The sequence below is a fragment of the Vulpes lagopus genome, chromosome 18 (genome assembly GCF_018345385.1).
Source record: "Vulpes lagopus strain Blue_001 chromosome 18, ASM1834538v1, whole genome shotgun sequence".
NCBI classification, from domain to species: Eukaryota; Metazoa; Chordata; class Mammalia; order Carnivora; family Canidae; genus Vulpes; species Vulpes lagopus.
This window is the reverse complement of record NC_054841.1, coordinates 9537215-9545802: the sequence shown is the minus strand read 5'-3', so window position 1 is coordinate 9545802 and position 8588 is coordinate 9537215. Positions and strand designations below refer to the sequence as shown.

At 42.3% G+C, this 8588-nt stretch overlaps 1 pseudogene; it reads left to right on the top strand.

The window, feature by feature from the left end:
- The first annotated feature begins 3190 nt into the window (after positions 1-3190).
- LOC121477813 lies at positions 3191-5060 on the top strand (annotated as a pseudogene).
- The last annotated feature ends 3528 nt before the right edge of the window (positions 5061-8588 follow it).

The window sequence follows — 8588 nt, the reverse complement described above, 5'->3', positions numbered from 1 at the left end:
ATTAAAACATGACCTTGGTAGGCCTCGGATTTGCAAGGTGCCAAATGTTTATGAGGATGACTGAGAAGCAAAAAAGAGGGAATTAATGGCAAGGAATGCTAGCTTTGGGTCAGGCACGGTACTAGGTGCTCACAGGCTTCATCTCCTTAATCCACCAGAAGACTAAATCTGCAAAATGGGAAGAGTGGTCCAGTTATCCCATTTTACAGACAAAGATATAAGGCTCCTTTTGGGGTCCTAAGATACTGCTCAAGTTTATATAATTACTTAGTACCAGAACCATTGGGTCTAAACTCATACACATAAAGTTCAATGCCTCGAAGAAAGTACAAGTTTAATACAAATCATATGACAAAAAAAGAAAAAATAGATACAGGTACTTAATTATAAACACAGCCTGTGTATACACTGTGAGCTCCTGGAAAGTGTGGCAGACATTCTTGTTTGCCTACTAGACATCCATTTCCTCTCAATCCTCGTAACAAGATTGTGATTTTGTGCAGACCAAATGGTGCCTACCTCCTGGACTCATTTAAACTAGCAGTTTTCAGATTTTTTTGGTCTCAGGACACCAGCTTAGAAATGAAAACTGCAGAAAACGTAAGCAGTATTTTCTTTGACATTAGCTATAGAAACATTTTTCTAGATATGTCTCGCCAGGCAAGGGAAAACAAAAGCAAATTAAACTATTGGGACTATACCAAAATCAAAACCTTGTACAACGAAGGAAACCAGCAAGGCAACCTACAGAATGGGAGAAGATATTTGCAAGTGACATATTTGATAAGGGATTAAAACCCACAATGTATAAAGAACTTACATAATTTAATACACCAAAACCAAATAATCCGATTAAAAATGGGCAGGTGACCTAAATAGACATTTTCCCAAAGAAGATATCCTGATGGCCAACAGACACATGAAAAGATGCTCAACATTACTAATCATAGGGAAATGCAAATCAAAACTACAACGAGATATCACCTCATACCTGTCAGAATGGCTAAAATCAACAACACGAGAAACAAGTGTTGGTGAGGATGTGGAGAAAAAGGAACTCTTGTGTATCCTTGGGTGGGAATTCAACTTGATGCAGCCACTGTGGAAAATAGAATGGAGGTTCCACAAAAAATTAAAAATAGAAATACCATAGGGGCACCTGGGTGGCTCAGTCGGTTGAGTGTCCTGACTCTTGATTTTGGCTCAGGTCATGATCTCGGGGTTGTGAGATCGAGCCCTGTGTTGGGCTCTGGGCTCAGTGAGGAGTCTGCTTGAGATTCTCTCCCTCTCCCTCTACCCCTCTCCCTGCTCTCTCTCTCTCTCTCTCTCTCTCAAAATAAATAAAATCTTAGAAAAGAAATACCATTACTAGGTATTTACCCAAAGAAAATGAGAACACTATTCAAAAAGATATATGCGGGATACCCTAGGTGGCTCAATGGTTTAGTGCCTGCCTTTGGCCCAAGGCGTGATCCTGGAGTCCGGGGATCAAATCCCACATCAGGCTCCCTACATGGAGCCTGCTTCTCCCTCTGACTTTGCCTCTTTCTCTCTCTCTCTCTCTCTCTCTGTCATGAATAAATAAATAAAATATTTAAAAAAAACAAAAAGATATATGCACTCCTATGCTTGTTTGTTTGTTTGTTTATTTATTTATTTATTTATTTATTTATTTATTTATAGATTTTATTTATTCATGAGAGGCACAGAGAGAAAGGCAGAGACACAGGCAGAGGAAGAAGCAAGCTCCCTGCACAGAGCCTGATGTGGGACTTGATCCAGGACCCCGGGATCATGATCTGAGCCAAAGCCAGATGTTCAACCACTGAGCCACCCAGGCGTCCCCACTCCTATGTTTATTGCAGCATTATTTACAATAGCAAAGATATGAAAGCCACCAAAGTGCTCATCTATAGATGAATGGATAAAGAAGATGTGCCATATATATCACATATATATGATGTATAATGGAATATTACTCAGCCAATAAGAAAGAATCCATGTTGTATGCAAATGGCAACAACATGGATGGATCTAGAGGATATAAAGCTAAGTGAAATAAGTCAGACAGAGGAAGATGATTTCATGATTTCACTCATAGTGAAAAAAAAATTTTTTTTAAAGTAATCTCCATACTCAACATAGGGCTTGAACTCTTGACCCTGAGATCAAAAGTAGCAAGCTCTACTGACTGAGCCAGCCAGGCTCCTCTCACTCAAATGTAGAATTGAAGAAACAAAACAAAGAAAAAAAATAGACAAAAAACCAAACTCTTAAATACAGAGAGCAAGCTGGTGGTTGCCAGAGGGGAGGTGAGTGGGGTGGATGGATGACATAGATAAAGGGGATAAAGAGTATGCTTATCATGATAAGAAAAACAAAAAAGGGAATGGAAACAGAAAAATTAAAATAAGTTTATTAATTCATTTAATGGGCAGCTGAGGTGGATCAGCGGTTTAGCGTCGCCTTTGGCCCAGGGTGTGGTCCTGGAGACCTGGGATCAAGTCCCACGTCAGGCTCCCTGCATGAGCCTGCCTCTCTCTCTCTCTCTCTCTCTCTCTCTCTCTCTGTGTCTCATGAATAAATAAAATCTTTAAAAAATTAAAATAAATAAAAAATAAAAACAATAATAATCCCATTACATATTAATAAACAAGTGATTTTTATGAAGTATGAACAACAACATTTCCCCCCAAAAAAACTAATTGAGTGAGAGGAGTGGCACTCTGTTTTATATTTTTGCAAATCTCTTCAAAGTCTGTTTTTACCAGATGACAGCAGGCTTCTCATCTCTGGTTTTCTACTAAGAGGGCAAATGTCTACACAATGCAAATAGGCAATGAACTTCTTAGTATTATTAGGTAAATGGTTTGGGGCTGACAGACCCCGGACTCAGAGGGACTCAGACACTGCAGGAGTCCATGGGCTACAACCTGAGGACCAACTGGCCCATTTCAATCAGAGCAATTCTGTTGCTTTTTGAGGGTGACTCCTCTGGAAGAGCTCATGTGACCCAGTTCTGGTCAACGAGATGGACATCAGCTGGGGGCCTCGAGAAAGATTTTACTCCCAACAAAAAGAGGAAGCCACAGGAGATAAAAATCACTTTTGCCTCCCCACCTCCCACCCCAGGCCTCCCTTGGCTGTGTGAGAAAACTATATTGGTTATGATAGCAGCCATCATGCAACCATGAGGTGAGAGACCAGTCAGTAAGATCATGAGAAAGGGGAAGCAGAGGATGGGAAGAGCCTGTGTCCTGGAAGACATCACTGAATTATTATGTCAAATAGGAGACGCAAAATTTTTTTCTGAGATAATTATCTTTGTCTAAGCCATACAGAGTGACCTTTGTATAAAAATGCATCCTACACGATATATTATATTCTAGAAATACCAGAGACGAGCAGTAAATATTGGAAGGTACAGGGTTAGAAAGTTAGTTGATGACTTTCATGACATTAAACAGGTTACTGTTTGGGAAAATGTTTTTGCCAAATTCAAACCTAGAAATGCATGTACAATTTTTTCATTTATTCAGTCTAAAAATATTTATTGAGTGGAGACGGTGGGAGCTCTTTCGCCATGGTGGCCGGGCCGACCTCCGAGAGCGGAACCAGGATGCCACTGTCTACGTCGGGGGACTGGATGAGAAGGTCAGCGAACCCCTGCTGTGGGAGCTTTTTCTCCAGGCAGGGCCGGTAGTCAACACCCACATGCCAAAGGATAGAGTCACAGGTCAGCACCAAGGCTATGGCTTTGCGGAATTCCTGAGTGAGGAAGATGCTGACTGTGCCATTAAGATCATGGACATGATCAAACTCTATGGGGAGCCAATACGAGTGAACAAGGCATCGGCTCACAACAAGAACCTGCACGTGGGGGCCAACATTTTCATTGGCAATCTGGACCCAGAAATTGGTGAGAAGCTGCTTTATGATACTTTCAGCGCCTTCGGGGTCATCTTACAAACCCCTAAGATTATGCGGGACCCTGCTACAGGCAACTCCAAGGGTTATGCCTTTATTAATTTTGCTTCATTTGACACTTCGGATGCAGCTATTGAGGCCATGAACGGGCAGTATCTCTGTAATCGCCCCATCACTGTGGCCTATGCCTTCAAGAAGGACTCGAAAGGGGAGCGCCACGGCTCAGCAGCTGAACGACTTCTAGCAGCCCAGAACCCACTCTCCCAGGCTGACCGCCCTCATCAGCTGTTTGCAGATGCACCCCCTCCGCCTTCAGCCCCCAATCCTGTCATATCATCATTGGGGTCTGGGCTCCCTCCACCAGGCATGCCTCCTCCTGGGTCCTTCCCACCCCCAGTGCCGCCTCCTGGAGCCCTTCCACCTGGGATACCCCCAGCCATGCCCCCGCCACCTATGCCTCCCGGTGCTGGAGGACACGGTCCACCATCAGCAAGGAACCCCAGGGGCTTGACATCCTGGACATGGGCACTCACATCCTCACCCATTCCCACCAAGTGGGATGCCCCATCCAGGGATGTCTCAGATGCAGCTGGCCCACCATGGCCCTCATGGCCTAGGACACCCACATGCTGGGCCCCCAGGCTCTGGGGGGCAGCCACCACCCTGACCACCACCTGGAATGCCTCATTCTGGATCTCCTCCAATGGGCTTGCCCCCTCGAGGGCCTCCGTTTGGAACTCCCATGGGTCACCCAGGTCCCATGCCTCCACATGGGATGTGTGGACCTCCTCCACTAATGCCTCCTCATGGATACACTGGGCCTCCACGACCCCCACCCTACAGCTACCAGCGGGGGCCCCTGCCTCCCAGACCCACCCCCCGGCCTCCAGTTCCCCCTCGTGGCCCACTCCGAGGCCCTCTTCCTCAATAATTTCTAATTCTCTCACCTCCTGTTCTATCTTCCTAATATCTTTTCAATTCCTTGGACCAATCAGATTTGCTGTAGCTCCCTAGAGCTAAGGCACTAATCCCTCTCAGGTCTTTTTTTTTTTTTTTTTTTTTAGTGTAATTTTCACAGGAGGGTTTTATTATTGTTTCTGTGTTGGTCCTAAGTGTTTTTGCAAATGCACAGAGAAAATAAAAGTAAAGTCCTTGTTTAAAAAAAAAATATTTATTGAGCCTTGAATGCGTTAGGATTTGGTCTGGCTATGCAGGATAGAAAACCAAGAGACTCGTGGCAGCATTTCTCTCAAGCACACATAGGCAGTGGCGTGCCAGTATGGTGGTTCCGTGATGATCAGGAATTGAGGCTCATTCTATCTAGCTGTTGTACTATTCTCAAACTGGTTCCTACTGTGGTCCAATCTGGAAGCATGAGCCCCATATATCATGTCAATATTTATCTAAAAGCAAAGAGGCAAAATAAAAAAAAATAAAAAAAAATAAAATAAAAATAAAATAAAAAGCAAAGAGGCAGAAGAGAGACCACATACCTTCCCGGAGGACATTACTGGGAATTTGCATGTGACACATTTATATCTCATGGTCATATGACCATATTTAGCTGCAAGGGAGGCTGAGAAATGTGGTCTTTATTTTGGACAGCAGTGTATCTTCCCATCAATCAAGGTCTTTTTTTTTTTTTTTTTAAGATATTTCTAAAATTTTTTTAATGTAGGTTCTACACCCAGCATGGAGCCCAATGTGGGGCCTGAACTCTCGTCCCAGAGAATAAGACCTGAGGTGAGAGTCTGATGCTTAACTGACTGAGCCACCCAGACTTCCCTCCACCTCCCCCCACCTTTTAATGACAAGAAACAAGCAGCATTGGCAAAGATGTGAGAAAAAGGAAACCTGTGCACTGTTGGTGGGAATACAAACGGGTGCAACCACTGTGGAAGACAGTATGGAGCTTCCTCAAAAAATTAAAAATAGAATCCAGTAATTACACTACTGGGTATTTACCCAAAGAATATGAAAACACTAATTTGAAAGGAAATATGCATCTCTATGTTTATTGCAGCACTATTTACAATAGTCAAATTATGAAAAAAAAAAATAGTCAAATTATGAAGCAGCCCTAATGTCCACTGATAGATCAATGGATAAATAAGAGGTGGGGTATATTATATATATATATATAATATATTTATATATAATTTTTATATATTATATATTCAGTGATATATAGAATTGTTGAATCACTATATTGTACATTTGAAACGAATATAACACTGTAAGTTAACTGTACTGGAATTAAATTTTTAAAAAGTTTTTGGTTTTACAGAAGAAGAGAATGGCTATTTGGAAGCAAGAGAAGTCTCTGCCACAGGTACTACCGCCCGCCATCTATGAAACGCTAATGGCCCAGTTTATTGATGCATCAGCTTATATCAGGAAAATATACTTTCATTCATTTATATAGTCAGTTATTCAACAACTATTACTTGAGGGCTATCTGTACAACCTATGAGATATGAGACACTCTGATAATAGAGAAACAAATTGTTATCCAGAGAGTGTTATCCATATATCTCGTGTTATCCAGTGAAAGAAGTATCTTGGTTTGGGAGAGAAGTTTATGCTCAAGAAGTAAATAAAAGGCCATCACAAACATTTTTTCCTTAAAGGAATAGTTAAGAGTATGCACAAGTTCTAGTTATAAGGAAGCTCACTGTGCTTTCCGATGAACCCATGAAAAATAGAAAGAAACTATCTGGGGATCCCTGGGTGGCTCAGCGGTTTAGCTCTTGCCTTTGGCCCAGGGTGTGATCCTGGAGTCCCGGGATTGAGTCCCACATCGGGCTCCCTGCATGGAGCCTGCTTCTCCCTCTGCCTGTGTCTCTGCCTCTCTCTCTGTGTGTCTCTCATGAATGAATGAATGAATGAATGAATAAATAAATAAATAAAACCTTAAAAAAAAAGAAAGAAACTATCCAGCTATTGTTAAAATTAGTTATGGCACATAGGTAACAGCAACGCTATAATAAAGTAACCGAAGTTAGCATTTGGTTATCATTTACTTTATGCCAGACGTGGCACCAGCTCTTTACATGTGTTGAAACTAAGATAATCCTCACAACGGTCCTATAGGATGAGCATTATTCCCCCATTTTACAGATGCGGAAACAGGTGGGAAAAGCAACTAGCTCCAGGTTGCATGGCTGATGAGGGACAGAGCTGGGATTCAAACACAGGATCTGAGCTCTTAATCACTACTCATTTAATCGTGGATAAATGTTTTATTGAGCACCTATTATGTACCTGTGTCCTAGGTGCTTGGGGATACCTCCTTATGAAACTGACATATTTTGGGGGCAGGTGTTCAGACACTGAATAATAGATATAACAACCAAGCATATCATAGAATATCTCAGAAGATTATATATGCTATGGAAAACATAGAGCAGTGTTAAGGGAGATCCAGAGTCTAGGGTGGTGGGGGGTATTATTTAAAATAGAGAGTTTGGAAAAAATAAATAAAAATAAAATAGAGAGTTCGGGGCACCTGGGTGGCTCAGTTGATCAAGAGTCCGACTCCTGATTTTGGCGCAGGTCATGATCTCCTGGGTTGTGAGACTGAGTCCATGCTCAATGGGGAGTCTGCTTGAGACTCTCTCTCAAATAAATACAAAAATCTTAAACTAAATAAATAAATAAAATAGAGGGGTCAGAACTATCATTGAGGAAGTCACATCTGAGCACAGATTTGAAGGAGGTGAGGCCATATAGACGATGTCTGTAGGAAGAGCATATAGGCAGAGGGAACAGCCAGTGCAAAGTCACTGAGGCCGAAGGGTTAAGATGTTGGAAGAGTAGCAAGGATGATAGTGTGGCTGGAGCAGGGGGAGTCGGGGGTCATGGTGGTAAGGTGACCAGAGCCTTAAGGAGGGATGGGGATAGGGACTGGACCCATTCCTGGAGGCTCCCAGTCACTCTGAAGACTTTGGTTTTGGGATGCCTGGGTGACTTAGTGGTTGAGCGCCTGCCTTCGGCCCAGGGCATGATCCTGGAGTCTTGGGATTGAGTCCCATATCAGGCTCCCTGCAGGGAGCTTCTCCCTCTGCCTCTGTCTCTGCCTCTCTCTCTCTCTCTCTGTCTCTCATGGATAAATAAATAAAATTTAAAAAGAATAAAGTGAATTAAAAAAAAAAAGACTTTGGCTTTGACTCTGAGCCAGGTGAGAGCCCCTTGGGGGTTTTCAATGAAGGAGGGCTATGATCTGCCTTCAGTTTTAACCAAATCCCTCTGGTTCCTCTGCAAAATCTAGACTGTATGGGGCAAGTGTGGCAGCCTGGCCATCAGAAACACAGAGTACACAGAAAGATGTTCATATTACAGTTAGCAGTTTTTTCAAAAGTTAGGCGACAGTACGTACAAATATTGTACCATAGCGATGTGGGCTGGAAGCACTGTGGGAAGGGACCTCTGTACTCTTTGTAATGTCCTGTAGTCTGTAATTATTTCCAAATAGAAAGTTTTATAAAAAAAGTATAGGATGAACCCATTTTTGTTTAAAAATGTCTATGCAAAAAACACTGAAATCTCAACAGTGGTTCTCTCTGGGTTGTGAGATAACAGCACTTGTTTTTTGTTAGTTTTTATTTTTTTAATTTAAATTTTTTAATTTATTTTTTTTATTCATGAGAGATACAGAGAGA